This window comes from Rhodnius prolixus, unplaced genomic scaffold (assembly GCF_049639745.1).
Source record: "Rhodnius prolixus isolate KJV_2025 unplaced genomic scaffold, Rpr scaffold_7, whole genome shotgun sequence".
Lineage (NCBI taxonomy): Eukaryota > Metazoa > Arthropoda > Insecta > Hemiptera > Reduviidae > Rhodnius > Rhodnius prolixus.
The window spans coordinates 40767825-40792660 of record NW_027411582.1 but is presented as its reverse complement, the minus strand read 5'-3'; the positions used below and the strand labels follow the sequence as shown (position 1 = coordinate 40792660).

At 33.3% G+C, this 24836-nt stretch overlaps 1 long non-coding RNA gene across 1 annotated transcript; it reads right to left on the bottom strand.

The window, feature by feature from the left end:
- Positions 1–5176: 5176 nt before the first annotated feature.
- LOC141447632 (uncharacterized) lies at positions 5177–7263 on the bottom strand. The gene is made up of 2 exons (XR_012454483.1): positions 5827–7263; positions 5177–5724 (listed from the first exon to the last, which is right to left on the bottom strand). It is a non-coding gene; the product is annotated as an uncharacterized lncRNA (long non-coding RNA).
- Positions 7264–24836: the final 17573 nt, after the last annotated feature.

Genomic DNA, 24836 nt, shown 5'->3' with positions numbered 1-24836 from the left:
TTTTGCCTTTTAATCTCTTAATAATACTAGTATGAAGAAAAGGAAGTGAAAAACATTGGAAAAATGGATCTTCTCTCTTAATTTCACTGCAATGCTGCAGTTTCTGTATGCCGCAATAAATAATAATGCTAATGCTAGATTGTATCAATGTATTTTTAAAAACAAAAGTAAAACCCATAAGAAAAAGAAGAAATTGTCTTCTAATTTCTCTGCGATGCTGCTGTTTCTGTAATTGATAATTAATATTATGACCAATACTAGACTGTCCATGTTGGGTATATCTATTTTGAAAAACGAGAAGTAAACACCTTTTGAAAAAACAGAACATGTCCCCTAATTTCTCTTGTATACTGCTTTCTCTAAAATATATAGTTAATTATAAGGGCAATGCTAGATTATTAAAACTGTCCGGTAGGACAGTTGTATAAGGGTTGATCATCAAAAACTACACGAAAAAGCGTAACGTTGAAAAACACCCAACTTTGACAATTTTTTTCTTTTTCTATAAAAGATAAAATTCTCAAATTTCTTTTAAAATTTAGGGCAATTCCTCCTTTATAACTGTAATTTTTTTGGCAAAACCCAGATTTAATATATTACGAGAAAAAAGTTGCTGAAAATGAGCAAAAACGGCATTTTCAAAAATTGGTCTTGTTCTTGTTGTTACCTTTTTTGTAAACAACGTAGCGCCTAAACGCGCGAACCGATTTTCATGAATGAGGTATCATTCGATTCGGAATTTTATGTAGATGTGCCTTTTGGGGGTCTCGACGCTGTACATCGAATGGGAGAGGAGTTAGCCCCCTTTATGTAAGGCCCCCTCCAAAATTATTATTACTAATTACTCTGTAAATCTTGGCCCGGTTATGATAAAATTTGGTAGGATGATAGGGTTAGGGCTCCCCTACGTAACATCAGAGCGACGTTCAGCTCTTACACATTGAAGTACTTTTTAAGGGGAAGTACTGCAATCGTTTTAAATTATCGACTTTCATGGCCGATTTTCATGAATGAAGTGTCATTCGAATCGAAATTTTGTACAGATTTGCACTTTAAAAGCCTCGACGCTATGCCTCATAAGGAGGGGAGTTTACCCCTCCCAAGTAAGGCCCTTTCTAAAACATTATTACCAATATTTCTAAAACGCTTAGTCCGATTTTGATAAAATTTAGCACGAAGAAGTAGTTAAAGCTCCTCTACGTGGCTGTGAAGTGCCATCATGCTCTTACACCTACTAAGAGAAAGTATTGCAATCGTTAATATTATCAATGAGTGAACCGATTTTCATCAATAAATTGTCGTTCGATTCAAAATCTTTGCCTCTTTGACTTTTAGGGAGCAGTACTGTAATTGCAGTTTATTTTTCTTGCTCCTCTTAAAAGGAAGAACTGAAATCGCAGTTTTATTTTGTTACTTAAGTACAAATACCTTCCTATTTTATCCAAAACGTTTTCTCAAAAAAAAATTGTTATTGAGGATGGTTTGGGCACCGCAACTATAATCATTCTTTAAAAAGATCTCTCCAGTAGTAGTTACGTTCCGACTTAACACCTTATCAGGTTATTATGATAGAATTGCTTATTCCAAATTTTAAAAAAATCTAATCTGTAAAGCAGATATGTAAGTTTGCAGAATAGACAAAAAGGAAAATTGTCCAAAAGGTACAAAAATCTCCTTAACAAAAACTTACAGTTTAAAAAGTTAAGTATAAGGGTTGATTGAACGCCAAAAGGTACACAAATCAGCAAGTACCCAACATTTCATTTATACTTCATTGATATTATTTAAGTAATTTTACTGCATTAATTTTCATTCATATTTTTTAAAATTTATTAGATGTCACAGACCCTTATGCTGGCCAGTTCATTCATTATATTTTTTTGTTATAATTTTGATAAAATGTATAATATATCTTCGTTATTAAATAGGTACTTTATTTTAACTCTATTCCAAATTATTCTTCTGATTTATCTTTAATATGCCCTTTATTTTGAGTAGTCACATATACATGCATGTTAAAGTAGAAAAAGACAGTTAGAGTCGGCTACTGTTTAAATTTGAATCAATATTTTTGGATTTAAAACAATATTTCAGTCTTGAATTCGTCTTACCGAAATATTCGTGAGCACAAATAACACACAGTTAATAACAAGTAGATTATTCAACAATAATTATTCATATCTCAATTGTAATTTAATTTAGTCCCCCTAATTTTACTTATAGTAAAGTACTGGAATAATTAGCTGTCCTAAAAATAAGCATATCTTTTTTTTTATATATTACCCATTTACAACATTGTGGGAAGAAAACTTAGATTGAGAATGTAATTGAAGAAAACTATATTATTTACGATAAAGCCAGATTAATTTATTATCTATTATTATAAACGTTTGACTACTACATAAAATGACAATTACTTTAATCGAAGAATGAACTTAAACCGACGATTTTTATTTAAAAATACAAAAAAATAAATAAAATAAACAAAATCATTAATATATGTTGGTGTGAGCATTTTTTAAAAAAAGTATTTGAATTTTTTAGCCTCATATTTTTTTTTATTTTTTATAACGTTTTTCTTTCTAACCTGTAATTAATAGTTTTATAAAATAGATATTATAGTCAATCTATAGTGCTACTTGAACAAATATTTTGTAGACGAAAATGGCCAGAATAAGGGTCTGTGACATCTAATAAATTTTAAAAAATATGAATGAAAATTAATGCTGTAAAATTACTTAAATAATATCAATGAAGTATAAATGAAATTTTGGGTACTTGCTGATTTGTGTACCTTTTGGCGTTCAATCAACCCTTATACTTAACTTTTTAAACTGTCAGTTTTTGTTAAGGAGTATATGTTAGGCATATCAATTTTGAAAAACGAAGTAAACACCATTAGAAATAACCAAACATAACTCCTAATGTGGATCTTTTCTCCTAGTTTCGCTGGATTACTGTTGCTTCTGTATTTGATAGTTAATTATTAAGGCTAATGCTAGATCAAAGAGAGAGAGCACTAGGTCTGGAGCAAAGGGGAATCGCAATGATAAGTAGCGGTTAGGACTACATTAAATCTTAACAGATTACTGAAATAAGCAAGACTTAATGTTGAAGTGATCCATTTGGAGACGACTCTTGCAGACAGAAGAAATTTCCTTGTGATTGTACCTGCAGTCGATGCGTTCCAGAGAGGCTCACTGGGTGCGCTCACTGCTGCAATCTGCTTTGCGTACCATTGCCAGTTCTGCATTCTTTAAAGCAAGCACAGTACAGAGGTTGGCTTTCACTCATGAAGACGAAACAGTACACCTCTTTTCCGCAGACCGTTCAGTCTCCCTTACATTTCAGTTAGACGCTAGTGTTGTATATTATTATTTCAAGGTGACGACAATCCTTAGCGATTCCTACTTTTTCTCCTTGAAAGGAATTACATAGAATTAAACACAAAGCGAAACTTTTCATGAGCCACCATCTGTTCCAACCTCATGACAAACAAAATATTATTTTATTTTTTTTTTATCCTAAAGATACCTACCTATATGAAATTTTTTATAATAGTATGGTAGAATTTTCAGCAGGAGGCAACCGACCACCTAGGCCAACCATCCAACATAGATCCGGAAAAACCATTAACTGCTTCACCTGACTGCACTGAATAAATAGCTATGTTTTGCTCTAATTGAAGGCATGCCAGCAAACACACCTCTAGCACTGTAAGAGATAGTTCTACACTCGCAAAATAAATAGTCCCTGTACTTATCCTAGTTTCAGCTCACTTCTTTTACATTTCATGGGTATGGTTGCCAAATTGGAGTCGCATGTCATTAATGGGAGAAATGCACCTTTGTTGATGACACTCAGTGCCTGACTACTAAGTACCAAATGCACCTTGTCTGCTCTTGACAGTAAATTAACGACCTGCCAACACTTCTCACAGATATACTGTAATTGCTTGTCCGAACATAACTTCACGCCAAAAACTATATCCAGCAACTTTAGGTAGTCTACCATTTCAAGACACACTCCGTTCAGATGTACAACTATATCTTCGGATACTGGTTTCTCTCTTCTTTACATGTGAATCACCTTGGGTTTATTTCTGCTAAAATTAATTTCATTGGCTGAAACCAATTTCTCTATTATACTTAATACGCCAATGGCATCTGCATTAAGCTCACTCTCAATGTCTGCCTATCTGTCTGAATGATTATCCCAGAACTAACCCAAAAGCAGAAATTTGCAGAAAATTCCATTTTATATTTAGCTTATGTACCACAAGCCGATGCCTCAATAAGGCCTGGATCCAATTGGGACTACCACTAACATTTATTCGAACTGCCATTTTATTTAAACTTAAGCTGATTTTACGCACGTAAAATAACTTTAATTTGAAACATTTTTTTCTGAGAAATTCTATTATGGTGAAGCGGGGTGGGGTTAAACTTACCTCTAAAATGTGATTACAGTTCATTGTACTGGCTTGCCACTTTAGAATTTAATGAAAGACTTAATTTTCAAATTTGATGAAACATTTCTAAATTCGGTGATCGGAAGTGCTATTTTTTTCTTATTTGAAGAATTTAATAAAATGTTCCATAATTTTATTAAAATTTGTAAGAGATTAAAAACAATGCCTGAATGGTAGAAAGATAGATTCCTTTAAACGTATTTAGTTTAGGAAAACTTAAGAGAGTTCACACCAGGTTTTACACTAGTCAGCAAATGTAGTGTTAGACGGAAAGAAGTTGAAGTTGAATTCTCTACATCAACCTTATTAATCTAGCCCTGACGATGGTTGAAAGCCCGATACAATCTGATGCGTGCTACGATAAATAAAACCACCGGTAAGATTTTATTGTTATGTCTAATCCCTTCACTTGGGTTGCATTAACGAGCATGCAAAATACTTTTTTCTGCAACCATGTGGGGAAGTTCTCATTACTCAATTAAAATCAGCTGTGTAATGCCCAACTTCCCACACTAGTGGGGAAATATTCCCATTAGTGTCACTTTCCTCACTAGTGAGTGGAAAAACTTTATTGTGCTTCCTTGATATAAGAAGTTTTGTTATTTACATAAATATTTTCTGTAAAACTTTAATAAGCTTATTTAACGTAACTAAATAATTAAAAAACGAATATTAAAAAATAAAATAAAAATTGAAAGGAATATAGAAATAAAAATAATACTTTAATAAATAGATATTTTTAATTATAACAGTTAAAAGGGTTATAGTGTAACCTTATAGAAATTTAAAATGGATTCTAGTGATTCCAGTTTAGAAAACACTCCTCCATCAATAAAAGAAACAGCAAAAATGTAATAAGTAATGTAAATACGTAAGTAATGTAAATAATTGTAATATAACAATAAATGTTTATAATAAATAAATTACTTTTTGTAGACTGTATGTGGAGTATTTAAACGGGAAATACCCACTTGCTGAAGATCAGGAATCAGGTGGTCGAAAAATAAGAACTAGTCTTTTAGTGTTTCCAACGACTATGCGTTTATTTCTCTTCACTACATCCCTTTTGGTGATGATACCCCAAAACCCAGTCTTCAGCCGGCAACGCCGATGTCAGGCGCACTGGTAATGGACTGGATTAAGCTGTCGAAGCCCATGCAGATCCAAGGTGCTGGTTTGATGAATGAAAACGGCAGACGTAGAGGCAAGCCCCCACAATCCGGTTTCCTATGAAGTGGAGGACCAGCTCTGGTCTATGGAAAAGATCAGAGCAAAAAGTATAAAAGAGAGGATAAATGTTAAAAGGCCCTTAAATCACCTTTGATAATAAATAACAAATATAAAATAGGAAATACCTTGACGACGAGGCTACCCTGAATCAGCGCTAAGAAGGAGGCTGAGAATAACTGGACGCACACTGGATGCGTGTAAAACAGTGCTCACAAGTTGTAGGTAGTGCCGAATATTTAGGTGAAGCAGCAGAAGTGTAGCGTAAGTTGATGAATGATGTAAAAGAGTGAATAAACATCCGCCAGCAAGTCAGACCACTCCCAGGTAGAAGGAATAATAATAATGATAATAGTAATAAGAATAATACCCCAGGAGTAAGGAGGATGCAAAGGATAAAATAGGCTGACTTACCGATTGACGAATTGATTCACCTGTTAATCCACTATTTGAAGCGAATTGGAATAAAGCTGCTTACTAAGTTGAATGGCACAGTATAAAAGGAACCACCACTGCCACAAAAAAGGCCGTCTAGGGCCGATAAATGATAAATGATCAAAAGGCAGACATGTGCTGATAGAAGGCAAGATGGCATTCCGGTCCAGTTGAAAAAGGCTGTACTGTACAAGCACACAGTTAAAAAGTTGAGAGAGCAAAAACGAAAGACGATAGATGACTACTAATACTAGCCGCCAGGGGTGTTGAACTCAGCACTGCCTACTGAACAGTGTGGCCAGTCAATCGTATGTATAGAAAAATTGGGAGTCCCCCGGCTGGTGTCCCTTTTTTTATAAATTCGCGTAGTAATACGCGACACTGTAAAAATGAAATTTTTAATTTTTTTAGTTAATAAATCTAATGGTTGCAGAAAAAATATAATATTTAACTCGAATGTCAAGTATTTTCCTCACACTCGGCAATTTGCACTTGCACTCGCCTCGCTTCGCTCGCTCGTGCGTGCAAACCCTGCCTCGCGTGAGGAAAAGTACTACTTTCCACACTTGTTAAATAAATAACTATAGCTTGAACTGCTAAAATTATGAATTAAAAAGAAAAAGTCACTAGAATTACAAATGTTTTAAATGTTTAACACTTCCTTTGACTAGATAAGAAAAGAATTGCGATTATGTAAAATTTTTGATTTCGAGTTTCCTCGGGAAAGTCCGTTTGAGTCTCATGAGTCCAGTAATGTGTTTGTGAAGAAAACTAAAAATCGCAGGAAGCAGAACATTTAAAATAATTAGTCTAAGCACAACAGCTGACTTAGTACAAAACTTCTTCAGCCAAGCACAATCTATTGATTGCACTTTCAACTATTTAACATTATCTAAAATGGCTCCAACGGTTTTGCTGAGAGCGTTTGTGCTCAATGCTATTACTAAATCTCCTTAACAAAAACTTACAGTTTAAAAAGTTAAGTATAAGGGTTGATTGAACGCCAAAAGGTACACAAATCAGCAAGTACCCAAAATTTCATTTATACTTCATTGATATTATTTAAGTAATTTTACTGCATTAATTTTCATTCATATTTTTTAAAATTTATTAGATGTCACAGACCCTTATGCTGGCCATTTTCATCTACAAAATATTTGTTCAAGTAGCACTGTAGATTGACAGTAATATCTATTTTATATATAACAGTCAAACTATTAATTACAGGTTAGAAAGAAAAACGTTATAAAAAATAAAAAAAAATATGAGGCTAAAAAATTCAAATACTTTTTTTAAAAAATGCTCACACCAACATATATTAATGATTTTGTTTATTTTATTTATTTTTTTGTATTTTTAAATAAAAATCGTCGGTTTAAGTACTGTCATTTTATGTAGTAGTCAAACGTTTATAATAATAGATAATAAATTAATCTGGCATTATCGTAAATAATATAGTTTTCTTCAATTACATTCACAATCTAAGTTTTCTTCCCACAATGTTGTAAATGGGTAATATATAAAAAAAAAGATATGCTTATTTTTAGGACAGCTAATTATTCCAGTACTTTACTATAAGTAAAATTAGGGGGACTAAATTAAATTACAATTGAGATATGAATAATTATTGTTGAATAATCTACTTGTTATTAACTGTGTGTTATTTGTGCTCACGAATATTTCGGTAAGACGAATTCAAGACTGAAATATTGTTTTAAATCCAAAAATATTGATTCAAATTTAAACAGTAGCCGACTCTAACTGTCTTTTTCTACTTTAACATGCATGTATATGTGACTACTCAAAATAAAGGGCATATTAAAGATAAATCAGAAGAATAATTTGGAATAGAGTTAAAATAAAGTACTTATTTAATAACGAAGATATATTATACATTTTATCAAAATTATAACAAAAAAATATAATGAATTTACTGGCCAGCATAAGGGTCTGTGACATCTAATAAATTTTAAAAAATATGAATGAAAATTAATGCAGTAATATTACTTAAATAATATCAATGAAGTATAAATGAAATGTTGGGTACTTGCTGATTTGTGTACCTTATGGCGTTCAATCAACCCTTATACTTAACTTTTTAAACTGTAAGTTTTTGTTAAGGAGATTTTTGTACCTTTTGGACAGATTTTCCTTTTTGTCTTTTCTGCAAACTTACATATCTGCTTTACAGATTAGATTTTTTTAAAATTTGGAATAAGCAATTCTATCATTATAACCTGAGAAGGTGTTAAGTCGGAACCGTAACAACTACTGGAGAGATCTTTTTAAAGAATGATTATAGTTGCGGTGCCCAAACCATCCTCAATAACAATTTTTTTTTGAGAAAACGGTTTGAATAAAATAGGAAGGTATTTGTAATAAGTAACAAAATAAAACTGCGATTTCAGTACTTCCTTTTAAGAGGAGCAAGAAAAATAAACTGCAATTACAGTACTGCTCCCGAAAAGGCAAAGAGGCAAAGATTTTGAATCGAACGACAATTTATTGATGAAAATCGGTTCACTCATTGATAATTTTAACGATTGCAATACTTTCTCTTAGTAGGTGTAAGAGCATGATGGCACTTCACAGCCACGCAGAGGAGCTTTAACCACTTCTTCGTGCTAAATTTTATCAAAATCGGACTAAGCGTTTTAGAAATATTGGTAATAATAGTTTTAGAAAGGGCCTTACTTGGGAGGGGTAAACTCCCCTCCTTATGAGGCATAGCGTCGAGGCTTTTAAAGTGCAAATCTGTACAAAATTTCGATTCGAATGACACTTCATTCATGAAAATCGGTCATGAAAGTCGATAATTTAAATCGATTGCTGTTCTTCCCCTTAAAAAGTGTAAGAGCTGAACGTCGCTCTGATGTTACGTAGGGGAGCCCTAACCCTATCATCCTACCAAATTTTATCATAATCGGGCCAAGATTTACAGAGTAATTAAAACTGTCCGGTAGGACAGTTGTATAAGGGTTGATCGTCAAAAACTGCACGAAAAAGCGTAATGTTGAAAAACACCCAACTTTGACATTTTTTTCCTCTTTTTCTATAAAAGATAAAATTCCCAAATTTTCTTTAAAATAAAGGGCAAACCCTCCTTTATAACTGTAATTTTTTGCAACAACCCAGATTAAGTAGATTTTGAGAAAAAAGTTGCCGAAAATGACCAAAAACGGCATTTTCAGAAAATGTTCTTGTTCTTGTTCTTCTTGTTCTTCTTGTTCTTCTTGTTGTTGTTGTTACCTTTTTTGTAAACAACGTAGCGCCTAAACGCGCGAACCGATTTTCATGAATGAGGTGTCATTCGATTCGGAATTTTATGTAGATGTGCCTTTTGGGGGTCTCCACGCTGTACATCGAATGGGGGAGGAGTTAGCCCCATATATGTGAGGCCCCTTCTCAAAATTATTATTACTAATAACTCTGTAAATGTTAACCCGATTTTAATAAAATTTGGCAGGATGAAAGGTTTAGGGCACTCCTACGTAACATTTAAACGACGTACTGCTCTTACCCTTATTAGGGGGAAGTATGGTAATCGTTTCAAATTATCGAAACGTGAACCGATTTTCATGAATGAAGTGTCATTCGAATCGAAATTTTGTACAGATTTGCACTTTAAAAGTCTCGTCGCTATGACTCATAAGGAGGGGAGTTTGCCCCACCCAAATAAGGCCTTTTCTAATACTATTATTACCAATATTTCTATTACGCTTAGTTCGATTTGGATAAAATTTACCACGAAGAAGTGGCTAAAGCTCCTCTACGTGGCTGTGAAGTGCCATCATGCTCTTACACCTACTAAGAGGAAGTACTGCAATCGTTAAAATTATCAATGAGTGAACCTATTTACATCAATGAATTCGATTCAAAATATTTGCCTTTTAGGGAGAAGTACTGAAATCGCTTTTTAATTTTGCTATTTACGTACAAATGCCTTCCTATTTTATTCAAAACGCTTTCTCTAAAAAATTGTTATTGAGGATGGTTTGGGGGACCGCAACTATAATCATTCTTTAAAAAGATCTCTCCAGTGGTAGTTACGGTTCCGACTTAACACCTTTTTAGGTTATAATGACAGAATTTATTATTCCAAATTTTAATAAAATCTGTAAAGCAGATATGTAACTTTGCAAAACAGATAAAAAGGAAAATCTATCCAAAAAGTACAAAAATCTCCTTAACAAAAACTTACAGTTTAAAATGTTAAGTATAAGGGTTGATTAAACGCCAAAAGGTACATAAATCAGCAAGTACCCAACATTTCATTAATACTTCATTAATATTTAAGTAATTTTACTGCATTAAATTTCATTAATTTTTTTTGAATTTATTAGAGGTCACAGACCCTTATGCTGGCCAGTTCATTCAGAATTTTTTTTTTTATTGATTTAAATCGCGTCAACATCTGAGGTTATTGGCGCCCGGAGCTTTTTACAGTGCACTGCCGGCCTCCGGACAGTGTTCTCTCGTTACAGACAACACTGTCCATCACCGGCCAGTGAGCTGTAAGAAGCTCTTAGGAAGAGAAAATCTAAGGGTCAGCAGCTGGATTCGAACCCGGATTCTCCACGTGGGAATCCAATACGCTAACCGCATAGCTAATCCCTTCCCTTAGTTCATTCATAATATTTTATTTTTTGTTATAATTATGATAAAATGTATATTATATCTTCGTAATTAAATAGGTACTTTATTATAGCTTTATTCCAAATTATTCTTCTGATTTATCTTTATTAGGCCCTTTATTCTGAGTAGTCACATATACATGCATGTTAAAATAGAAAAAGACAAAGTTAGAGTCGGCTACTGTTTAAATTTGAATCACGGATTTAAAACAATATTTCAGTCTAGAATTCTTCTTACCGAAGTATTTGTGAGTACAAATAACGCATAGGTAATATCCAGTAAATTATTCAACAATAATTATTCATTTCTCAATTGTAATTTAATGTAGTCCCTCTAATTTTACTTATAGTAGGTAAAATACTGGAATAATTAGCTGTCCTAAAAATATGCATATCTTATATTCCAAATATATAACACTGTGGTAAGAATACCTAGATTGAGAATTGAATAAAACTATTATTTACTATAAAGCCAGATTAATTATTACCTATTATTAAAAACGCTTGACTACTAAATAAAGTAACAATTGCTTTAATCGAATTACGAACTTAAACCGACGATTTTTATTTAAAAATAAAAATAAATAAATAAAATAAACAAAATCATTGATGAATGTTGGTGCAAGCATTTTTGAAAAAAGTTTTGAATTTTTTAGCCTCATATTTTTTTTTAATAAAGTTTTTCTTTTTAACCTGTAATTAATAGTTTGTTGATTAGATATTACAGTCAATCTAAGTTAAATGGTGTTCTACTTGAACAAATATTTTGTAGATTAAAATGGCCAGCATAAGGGTCTGTGACCTCTAATAAATTCAAAAAAATATTAATGAAATTTAATGCAGTAAAATTACTTAAATATTAATGAAGTATTAATGAAATGTTGGGTACTTGCTGATTTATGTACCTTTTGGCGTTTAATCAACCCTTATACTTAACATTTTAAACTGTAAGTTTTTGTTAAGGTTAGTAATAATAATTTTGGAGGGGCCTTACATAAAGGGGGCTAACTCCTCTCCCATTCGATGTACAGCGTCGAGACCCCCAAAAGGCACATCTACATAAAATTCCGAATCGAATGATACCTCATTCATGAAAATCGGTTCGCGCGTTTAGGCGCTACGTTGTTTACAAAAAAGGTAACAACAAGAACAACAAGAACAAGACCAATTTTTGAAAATGCCGTTTTTGCTCATTTTCAGCAACTTTTTTCTCGTAATATATTAAATCTGGGTTTTGCCAAAAAAATTACAGTTATAAAGGAGGATTTGCCCTATATTATGAAGAAAATTTGGGAATTTTATCTTTTATAGAAAAAGAGGAAAAAATTGTCATAGTTGGGTGTTTTTCAACGTTACGCTTTTTCGTGCAGTTTTTGATGATCAACCCTTATACAACTGTCCTACCGGACAGTTTTAATTTGGCTACGAATTTTATTTAAGAAATTGTCCACGATTTTACTATCAAGGAGAATGATTGAGAGGGGTGGGTTTTGTAAATATTTTCTGAGGTACTATTCGGTATAATTTAGGATCTGCGAGTTTGTAAATTAATTTTTTATAAAGAAGTTTATTGAATGCATGGCTAAAATTGACTTTGTAGGCGATTCCAACACTGGGATTACCACACTACCGAATGGATTTACCAATTTTCTGAATTCTTTCGAAAAGGACTTTTACAAAGTTCAATAATGTTTAAATTGAATAATGTGTCTATGAAAATTTGTTTTAAGCATTTTTTGGGAGGTTCGTTTTATCAACTAAGAAAACATGGTAATTCTCACGACTTCTCCTACTGCCAAGGTTGTAATCACAAAGTTTCTTCAAATAATATTATCAATTATTAAAGGTTTGTAAATATTTAATATTGAAACCTCAGAGCAACTCATCAGTATATTTGTATGTGTGTAGGAAGTTTGCAGAATATCCTATGAATTATTTTGGCCAAAATATTTACAAAACTAAAATTACCTAAGAAAAGCATTGCCAATAAAGAATGATATCTGATGTCATATCTGAAATTTTAATTTTTGAAACAATATTTCCTCTAGTAGATTGTTAAGTAGCGGTAGAGGGGTTGAGCCGAAACAGATCAGTGATTACATCGCGTTATAGAGATGTCCATCTTAACTCTTAGGTTTAATGTATAATAAATACATATTTTATACGACCTGGATATATATCAAGAGTGTAATAAATTATTTAAAATTTTTTTAAGTAAAATGTATTTATTTGCTAATATTTGTTTACTTTCAGTGTTGCGGGCAAGAAGTACAATACAGAAAAGAATCGATAAACGAGTTTTTTGGATTGTTTTGGATAAGATCAAATGAATCCAATGGCGCACGTTTACTCCATCAATAGTGTAATGTATAATGAAGGCGAAGACAGGGCCCCAAACTTGGCCGGTCTGAAGGGTCCCCACTCCGGACATTTAGTCGGTGAAAAGTGAGACAGGTATAGCAGATCGCCCGTGTGCGAGAGAGAGGTTTGTACTACCGCAGTCCTGCAGCTAGCGTAGTGCTTTATTTCAGCGACAGGCCGCCAGAGCGTAGAGTGGCCGCTCCATCGATCTACACCACCATTGCTTTGCCACAGCGTCAAACCAGCCCTCAACAATTGAGCCACCAGCCCTATGTAGGTAGCAATTTATTAGCTCTGATTATCATTCATCAGGAGAAGAAAAATAACGGCGATTACAAAATTCTCCTTCCAGAGATATAAGAAAAACTGCCAAAATTTGGGCAATTCATTATTTACCAAAACATTGTAATTTGATGTTTTTCAATATTTCGCTTTTCCGTGCAGTTTCTGAGGTTCAACCCTTTCACAAATATCCCACCGAAACGTTTTAATCAAATTCTCATGTTTTTTTTTTGTTTAAATAAAATATATATCCTCATTTATTAGAGTAATTTTTCCTAACATCGCAGATCAAATGGAAGGGATTAGCTCGGTGGTTAGAGAATACTAGACTTCGTCACGGAGATGCCGGGTTCGAATCCAGCTGCTTGCTCTTAGATTTTCTCTTCCTAGAAGCTTCTTCTCCATAAGAGAAATGTTGAACAGGCATGGGAGTTCAATGTAACCCGACACCATTTGTTTGTGGACTTCAGACAAGCTTACGACATTGTGGACGAAATAAACTCTGAATGAGACTTCGAACCTAAGGAATACCGCAGAAATTAATTAGACTCTCCAGAATGACTTTTGAAGGCTCGAGATGCCGATTAAAGGTTCAGGAAAAACTGTCCGAGGAGTTTGAGGTAAACACAGGCTAATGCGTAAGGGCAGGGGTAATTCGCTTTTCCCCATTTTATTTAATATGGCGCTAGAATTAGCAATAAGAGCCATTCGCACTAACCCACACGGGAATATTTACAATCGTCCCACTCAGCACATGGCGTACACCGATGATGTGGTTGTAACGGCACGTCCTATAAATGCCTTAGCTGGAGCTTTAGCAGGAGTTTGAGGAAGCGGTAAAGAAGCTCGGTTTACAAATAAATGTGGAGAAGGCAGTTTACATGAAATCCGCAAGAAACCCGGGCAAAGAAGAATATTTAATCGAGTTGATGAACCATCAATCTGTGGGGGTAAAAAGCTTCAAATATTTAGGAGCGTTTGTTACCGAGCAGAATGACGTTAGCTCAGACATTAAGGCGAGAATCACAGGTGGCAATAGATGTTACTTACTCGTGCAAAGCTACTGGTATATGACAGTGATAAGGCCAGTAGTTACTTACGCAAGTGAGACATGGTTATTGACTAAGGAAGACGAGCGGGCTCTGAATGTCTGGGAGGAGAAGATTCTCAGGAAGATTTTTGTGACCAGTGAAAGAGCAAAATCTGTAGAAGATTAGGACGATCGTAGAGTTAAAAGATGTATACTAGGAACCGGAGTTCGTAGCCTTCATTAAACAAGGCCGCCTTAGGTGGCTGGGTCATGTAGAGCGGATGAAACCGGAACACTTATCCAGAAGTATGCTTTGTGGCACTCCAGGGAGACGACGTCATCGAAGGAGGATTCGGATAAAGTGGCTTGATGATGTGGATGAAGACCTGAGGTGCATGGGCGTGCGTAGATGGCATTCTAAAGCCCAAGGCCGAGAGGAATGGAGGAAGATGGTTGAAGATGCCCGGATCCTTTCAGGACTGTAGCGCCCTAAAAGTAGAAAAAGAGCTTTTACAGCTCACTGCCCGGTGACGGACATTGTTGTCTGTTACGAGAGAACACTTTCGGAGACAGGCAGTGTACTAAAAAAGCTCCGGGCGCCAACGTCCTCAGATGTTACGCGCCATAAAAAAAAACGCATATCAAATGGATTCCTAAAAAATCGCGGGGAAAACAGAGTTTTCAGAAATTCGTGTTATTTTTGCAAACAACGTAATGCCTAAACGCGTGTACCGATTTTCATGAATGAAAAATCATTCGATAAGAAATCTTAGGATCTGCCATTTGGTGGTTTCGACGCTGTGCATACTTTAGGAGCGGAATTTTCCCCTTATTTGATACCGCTCGAAAACTATTATTACAAAAAATTTTCAGTATAAGAGAGACAGTGAGTGTGAGTGAAAGAGAGAGGTTGAGAGCGATGTTGCCGTGATTTGACATGAGCTTATGTAGTGGGGATGTGTTCGTAGTAAGATAAGAAATTGGCAGCCATGATTGCAGAGCCAACTTGAGTTCTTTGCCCAGTATATATAGATAGTCCAGAAAATATTGAAACCAGTATTGTTGTAATATCGCTATCTTTCAAGTATATTTGCGATTTGATAAGCAGTGGTTTTAACACATGTTTAGACAGCTTCTTAGTTCTGAGCCTACTTGGCTTTAACCCTTTTTTCACTGTTTCCATCTTTTGAATTTCCTATTTCTGTGGCACTACAATTATAATTCTATTAAGGTCACCATATATATCATAAACATGGCGTTTTGAAGGTGTTCATGTATTGTGGCAAGCAATATCTATTACCTATTTATAAACAATTTACATTACTATTCCAACTCCTTCAATTTGTAATGCTTGATATACAAGTCTGACCTTATCGTTTGGGAAGCAAATAAATATTATAAATATATGTATTTAAGAATTAAACTATACACTAAATTATAATGTCAGTTAATGAAGTTCCAGATACAGAAATATGGGGCTCTTAACGCTAAACGAATCTCTGGACTTTTATGCTCTTCTGTCTTCATGAACTTGTAAACGATGAAAAGTAACTGTAAAAACACATTAATATTTTAGTTTCGAAGAAGTACCTACTCTTATATTGATTCTATTTATTATTAGCAACTAGAAATCTCAGTTAAAGTGTCAGATTAGGGGATTATAATAGTTACATTTTGGAGACTTAGAGATCATTAATTTGATGAAATGAAAAGTCCACAAGTCACGTTTACTGTCAAAACAGACAGTGTCGGACAGCTGTTTACATTTACATAAACCACTGCCCAGCAGAAAGACAAAGGACCATATCTAGACAAGTAACAGTTAGTATTGAAGTCTTGCTACAAGGAACAAATTAAGATGAATTAAAATTAGCATAAACACTACGTTCTCTTCTTTCTAACGTTCCAGACATCTATTTTGTTTCAAACTCCGAATATCAAAACGTTTTAATTATTAAATACACGCAAATAGTAAAACTGTACATTTACAGTAGAATAGTAGTTGAGGGTGTACCTCTTCCATCCGTTCTGAAATGCATCTTCTAATAATCAATGTTCAATTAGATCTAAGTGCATGAATTGGATGTTAGAACTTAGAGAATTTGTAGAAATCATTTCCGAGAAAAATATTATAAAGTAAAAAATCTATCTTTGCTTCCATTTACTTCGAATTTAGTGATTTTCTTTATTTGGGATTTTAGCAATCTATTTAAGCCTGCTTAATTAAAACTGTCCGGTAGGACAGTTGTATAAGGGTTAATCGTCAAAAACTGCACGAAAAAGCGTAACGTTGAAAAACACCCAACTTTGATTTTTTTTTTCTCTTTTTGTATAAAAGATAAAATTCCCAAATTTTCTTTAAAATATAGGGCAAACCCTCCTTTATGACTGTAATTTTTTGCAACAACACAGATCTAATAGATTTCGAGAAAAAAGTTGTTGAAAATGAGCAAAAACGGCATTTTCAAAAATTGGTCTTGTTCTTGTTGTTACCTTTTTTGTAAACAACGTAGCGCCTAAACGCGCGAACCGATTTTCATGAATGAGGTGTCATTCGATTCGGAATTTTATGTTGATGAGCCTTTTGGGGGTCTCGACGCAGCACATCGAATGGGGGAGGAGTTAGCCCCCTTTATGTAAGGCCCCCTCAAAAATTATTATTACTAATTACTCTGTAAATCTCCTTAACAAAAACTTACAGTTTAAAAAGTTAAGTATAAGGGTTGATTAAACGCCAAAAGGTACACAAATCAGCAAGTACCCATCATTTCATTTATACTTCATTGATATGATTTAAGTAATTTTACTGCATTAACTTTTCCTTCACATTTTTAGAATTTATTAGATGTCACAGACCCTTATGCTGGCCATTTTCATCTACAAAATATTTGTTCTAGACTGTAGATTGTAATATCTATTTATCTATAATAATCAAACTATTAATTACAGGTTAAAAAGAAAAAAAAAATAGGCTAAAGATTTCAAAAACTTTTTTTAAAAAAATGCTTACACCAACATACATCAATGATTTCATTTTATTTATTTTTATTTTTAAATAAAAATCGTCGGTTTAAGTTCATTCTTCGATTAAAGTAATTGTTATTTTATGTAGTAGTCAAACGTTTATAATCATAGGTAATAATTATCTGGCTTTATCGCAAATAATATAGTTTTCTTCAATTACATTCTCAATCTAGAAGTTCTTCCCACAATGTTGTATATATGTAATATAAAATAAATAAGATATGCATATTTTTAGGACAGCTAATTATTCCAGTATTTTACTATAAGTAAAATTAGGGGGACTAAATTAAATTACAATTGAGAAATGAATAATTATTGTTGAATAATCTACTTGTTATTAACTGTGTGTTATTTGTGCTCACGAATATTTCGGTAAGACGAATTCAAGACTGAAATATTGTTTTAAATCCTTCGTGATTCAAATTTAAACAGTGGCTGACTCTGATTTTGTCTTTTTCTACTTTAACATGCATGCATATGTGACTACTCAGAATAATTCAGAACTCATTTTATCATAATTATAACAAAAAAATATTATGAATGAACTGGCCAGCATAAGGGTTTGTGACATCTAATAAATTCTAAAAATGTGAAGGAAAAGTTAATGCAGTAAAATTACTTAAATCATATCAATGAAGTATAAATGAAATGATGGGTACTTGCTGATTTGTGTACCTTTTGGCGTTTAATCAACCCTTATACTTAACTTTTTAAACTGTAAGTTTTTGTTAAGGAGATTTTTGTACCTTTTGGATAGATTTTTCTTTTTGTCTATTTTGCAAAGTTACATATCTGCTTTACAGATTTTTTTTAAAATTTGGTATAAGCAATTCTATCATTATAACCTGATAAGGCGTTAAGTCGGAACCGTAACTACTGGAGAGATCTTTTTAAAGAATGATTATAATTGCGGTCCCCAAACCATCCTCAATAACAATTTTTTTGAGAAAGCGTTTTGAATAAAATAGGAAGGTATTTGTACGTAAATAGCAAAATTAAACTGCGATTTCAGTACTTCCTGTTGGTAGGAGCATGATGGCTCTTCACAGCCACGTAGAGGAGCTTTAATCACTTCTTCGTGCTAAATTTTATCAAAATCGGACTAAGGTTTGTAGAAATATTGGTAATAATAGTTTTAGAAAGGGCCTTTAGGGGGTCTCGACGCTGTACATCGAATGGGAGAGGAGTTAGCCCCCTTTATGTAATAAGGCCCCCTCCAAAATTATTATTTCTAATAATTTCTCTGTAAATCTTGGCCCGATTATGATAAAATTTGATAGGATGATAGGGTTAGGGCTCCCCTACGTAACAATAAAGCGGCGATCAGCTCTTACACTTGTTAAGGGGAAGTATAGCAATCGTTTCAAATTATCGACACGTGAACCGATTTTCATGAATAAAGTGTCATTCGAATCGAAATTTTGTATAGATTTGCACTTTAAAAGTCTCGACGCTATGCCTCATGAGGAGGGGAGTTTGCCCTACCAAAGTAAGGCCCTTTATAAAACTATTAATATTTCTATAACGCTTTGTCCGATTTTGATAAAATTTAGCAGGAAGAAGTGGTTAAAGCTCCTCTACGTGGTTGTGAAGTGCCATCATGCTCTTACACCTACTAAGAGAAAGTATTGCAATCGTTAAAATTATCAATGAGTGAACCGATTTACATCAATGAATTGTCGTTCGATTCAAAATCTTTGCCTCTTTGCCTTTTAGGGAGCAGTACTGTAATTGCAGTTTATTTTTCTTACTCCTCTTAAAAGGAAGTACTGAAATCGCAGTTTAATTTTGTTACTTAAGTACAAATACCTTCCTATTTTATTCAAAACGCTTTCTCAAAAAAATTGTTATTGAGGATGGTTTGGGGACCGCAATTATAATCATTCTTTAAAAAGATCTCTCCAGTAGTTACGGTTCCGACTTAACGCCTTATCAGGTTATAATGATAGAATTGCTTATACCAAATTTTAAAAAAAATCTGTAAAGCAGATATGTAACTTTGCAAAATAGACAAAAAGAAAAATCTATCCAAAAGGTACAAAAATCTCCTTAACAAAAACTTACAGTTTAAAAAGTTAAGTATAAGGGTTGATTAAACGCCAAAAGGTACACAAATCAGCAAGTACCCATCATTTCATTTATACTTCATTGATATGATTTAAGTAATTTTACTGCATTAACTTTTCCTTCACATTTTTAGAATTTATTAGATGTCACAAACCCTTATGCTGGCCAGTTCATTCATAATATTTTTTTGTTATAATTATGATAAAATGAGTTCTGAATTATTCTGAGTAGTCACATATGCATGCATGTTAAAGTAGAAAAAGACAAAATCAGAGTCAGCCACTGTTTAAATTTGAATCACGAAGGATTTAAAACAATATTTCAGTCTTGAATTCGTCTTACCGAAATATTCGTGAGCACAAATAACACACAGTTAATAACAAGTAGATTATTCAACAATAATTATTCATTTCTCAATTGTAATTTAATTTAGTCCCCCTAATTTTACTTATAGTAAAATACTGGAATAATTAGCTGTCCTAAAAATATGCATATCTTATTTTTTTTATATTACACATATACAACATTGTGGGAAGAAAACTTAGATTGAGAATGTAATTGAAGAAAACTATATTATTTGAGATAAAGCCAGATTAATTATTACCTATGATTATAAACGTTTGACTACTACATAAAATGACAATTACTTTAATCGAAGAATGAACTTAAACCGACGATTTTTATTTAAAAATACAAATAAATAAATAAAATAAACAAAATCATTAATATATGTTGGTGTAAGCATTTTTTAAAAAAAAGTATTTGAATTTTTTAGCCTCATATTTTTTTTATTTTTTATAACGTTTTTCTTTCTAACCTGTAATTAATAGTTTGATTATTATAGATAAATAGATATTATAGTCAATCTACAGTGCTACTTGAACAAGTATTTTGTAGATGAAAATGGCCAGCATAAGGGTCTGTGACACCTAATAAATTTTAAAAAATTTGAATGAAAATTAATGCAGTAAAATTACTTAAATAATATCAATGAAGTATAAATGAAATTTTGGGTCCTTGCTGATTTGTGTACCTTTTGGCGTTCAATCAACCCTTATACTTAACTTTTTAAACTGTAAGTTTTTGTTAAGGAGTAATATATACGAGTTAACGAGTTTGTTCAAAGTTAGCTTTGAACAAACACTTTAGATAAAAGCCTGCTTTTTCTTCTTCTCTTAAGGCAATTTTCCTGGGGAACAATATGAAATGAAAATTTGATTCCTGCTTTGTTCAGTGATATGTTTAGTTTAAACAAAATCTTTGAAGCAATTTTAGAGAAAATCTAGAAAAGTGAAAAATCCATTCCGTACAGTGCTACTCCCGGATTGAGGGCATTATATGACTAAGATACGAGTACACTAGGCTTCGTTTGGAACGTCCAAATCGAGCTCCCTGACTTTTTTTTTGCATACTCGTTCGTGTAAAAATCAGTCACCTATCCTGACCGATTTCAATACGAATATTCCAGTGAATACTGAATATCGGAAATTCGCGTAGACTTCTCTTTCAGGTAATTTTGAATATACCAATAAACTCTATCTTCTTTTAATTAGATAAACTTGGGACGCTAGTGTCATTATCACAAAATCAATTTATTCGTAAATCAGCGCTCATGGAATTTTAGTTGAATATTCCGAAAAAGTTTTCCTTTCCATTTTTTATAATGTGTAATAATTAAATTGCTGTACGTTCAGTAAATAAAAGTAAAAATTTACAAATTGAATTTTTATAACAAACTTCGTAAAGGAAATAAAAGAAATGAATAAAAGAACCTGATGTTGCATTCCCACTCCACCAATCAGATTACTTTGTCAAAAAAGTTAATAACATTTTGATTTGCTGAATCTGGAATGTAACTTCATGGGTTTTTAAAGGTCTGAAGATTTTATAATTGGATAAATTAAGATGAAGGTTTTAATGTTTGTGCGTGTTTCTAGTGTGAGTGTGAATTACGATGTGATATGTAAAATTGGAAATGAGCTCCTAATAAAATTAAGCTTCTCCCAAAACCGGGAAGTTTTAGTAACTCAAATCCGAGTTTGAGTGCAGATATGGCGTTCGGTGAGGTAACTCCCAACACAGAGAGGGTGATGTTAAGACGGCAGGTAGTACATTTATTATCTTAAAAGGAGCTGCAGTTTTAAAAGTAAGGATAAGACGAAGAGTGTGAGTGACTGAATTTTCTTGACTATATATCTTAGTTTAAGAAAGGAGCTTAGAGCGTCCCTGTTACTCGCTAATAAGCTGCATGTTTTGTCAAGCTGTTTCCATTCTCGAGGCTCTGCGTTCTAAAAAGCTGTCTGAACCACTAATAAAACGGTTATAACTATGCACTATAACACTGAAGAAACTACTCAGAATCTCAAAATCTTAATTTTTGCAATGAAGCTATTTATTTTTAATTCATAGACTGTGAAATGTGGGTTACCGAATTGGAGCATCTTGCTTATAATAGCACGCTTCCCTTTCTGTCCCGCTAAATGCCTTTTCAAAATCACGATATTCCATGAATTGTATCGATGTTATCTTATCTGTTTTGAAGTGTAAACGGTTTTCTGTCTTAGAAGAGCAAATCATTTCTAGGTCATTCCTTTTTTGTATGTTTTACATTGGGATGTTTCTTCTACAGATTTTTCGTTACGGTCTTTGCATTATATTTTGTAACTTAGATTTGATTGTGTTTTTCAGTCGAGACGTTCATATTCGATAAAGATTGTCTATTTGGGGGTGTTGATGCTTTTGTAGCGATTATTGTGTTTGTTGAGTTTTGCAGTAATTTTTCTAATTAGTATGTGGCTCGTTGTACGTGAGCTAGAGAGGCGTACTTTTTGGTTCTTTAGGTAGTAGGTTAGTGTGTTGTACGATTGTTCACGCTGGTTTGTTGTCCTTGAGGATTTGATTTGATTGGCTATTTCGAAGTGAGATTTAATGGCTTAGTTGACGTGTTTGAGTGAAATTGTTAAGTTGGAATATTTTTTTTGGAAGTTTCTTTGATAGGTTGGAATGAGTTTACCACATCAAATATCCAATGAGTTAACCAAAGCGCCGCTTTTACGAATCAATTTTTTGATATTTTCTTAAAACGGCTCTTTCGATTTTCGTTAAACATAGAATACGTATTACGTATAGTTATTACGTAATTATATCCTAGTTCTGTATCTTTTATTTGAAACATTTACCTGGGAAAATTCAATTTGGAGCATTTCTGGATTTTATTATTTATTTTGATTTATTACATAAAGCAATCATAAGGATTAAAAATGAAACCAAAGCTTCAAATTTGTTACGTCAAATGGTATTCCACTTGAAAGATATTGGGATTTTTTGCAATTTACCTTATAAGTGAGCATTCATAATATTACTTATATTATTACTTTTTAAGGTAACTTGTAATAAAAATTTAAGTACCCTAATTTCGTAAGAGTGGATTTTAAGTTGTAATCACGAGGCAGTCACCACCATATCTCTCTGGAGGATTCTTCGTAAGTGTACCAGAGAAGACGAAGAATATTCATTTGTAAATAGTGGTTAGTCAACTAGGAATATGAATATTCAGGTCAGAATTAATTTTATTGGAATGGAGCATTTGGAAATCGAGGAACGTTCACTCACATTAAATAAAAATGTTGACACACGACTTTTTTTCCCACTCTCCAGATTAATTCACAAATTGGAAAAGGATGTCAGGTTGGATGTGAACAGTGAGTGTGGGGGAGGGGTCAGTTGTAGTTTGGAAATAATGTATTCTAATGTGGTGGCAATCAGAGCTATAAGTCTACCAAGTCCATTCTACTTGATTATCATTTCCCATCAAGGTAGATGATTCCAATGAGCTCACTCTATCCTGAGGTATGTGGGAAACGATAAGGTGGACCAACCCTTCTGTTGCAAGCTCTGACGAAATCAGTATTATTAATTTTTATCCCGTACCCTAAGGTTCCATCCTAGGTCCTATTCTGTTCATCACTTACATAAATCCTCTCCCTAAACCTGCTCATGTCAACCTTGCCTTGAACGCTGATGACGTGGCTTTATACCCGCCATCTTGGAGAATGGAATCTCCTACAGTCTTACTGTTGCTACCGACAGACTAACTAAATTCTGCACTAAGTAAAGAATTAAAATAAACCATGATAAGATTAACGCTATACTCTTCACCAAACACAGATCCTCCTTTATTCGACAAATTAGACACAATAATTCTCTAATCCCGTGGTCTACCCGCGTTAAGTACCTAAGCCTAACTTTGGACAACAAACTGACTTTCACTACACTCGTTCAGTACAAAGTATATGCAGGCAAACTGACTATACGACTATTATTTCCTCTACTCTCACATGACTCAAAAAGTGACCAACAAACTCCTCCTTTACAAAGTAGTCATTAGGCCGATGTTGCTCTACGCCTGCTCCGCCTGGAGTTATAGTAGCAACATCAAGAAACTCCAGAAAACACAGAACAAATTTCTCAGATTCGCGAAAGACTCTCCACGACGCACTAAAATTGACTATCTTTACGAGACTGCATCCATAATCCCTGTACACTCCTATATCCAGAATCATCTGCTGAAACTCCTTTCCATCCTAGACATCCTAACCCACACTGCCGCGACATAGCCTCCTAAGATCCTTCTATTCCCTACAGGCACAAAAGAATCAAACACATATTTCTCTAACTTTTTTCCTCTTTTTCCCAGCATTCTTATCCTTCAAATCTTAAACTTTCCACATATCATTGTTATGAAGTTTATAATGTGTTGTACATTGGGACTTCATGTCTGAATTTATTGTACACATTTATAATAAAGATTTATTTATCTATCTATCACTAGCTAACAATAGTTATTGTGCATGTTACAATAGTTCCCTAAAAAATCGCAGGCACTGTTGGACATTTGATTCCCTTTATTTATTTCTGTATTCTTGGCTTACCACTTTTGTTTTAAATTTTGTCGAAGAACCATTAGTCGACGATGGTTCTGGGAAAGCTGTGAAATCACACTTCTTCAGTAAATTGATTTCATTGTTTGTATATTTAAGGCAACTAAGTTTTCACTACAAATTTTAAATTTTAAAACATTTTAATTGCATAATGATGTAAGAGAAAGAGGTGTGAGTGATCACAATGGATTTTTACTTCCTTTAAATCAAAATCAAAAAATCGCAGAGAATGGTGAGTTGGTCATTAACTAATTTTTGTACTCCATCTAAAAAATAAGGTACAATATGATAAGATTCATTGATTATATGAGAAAACGTAGTTAAGTTCTCTTGATCCAAATAGAATATAATTCTCATTATTACAA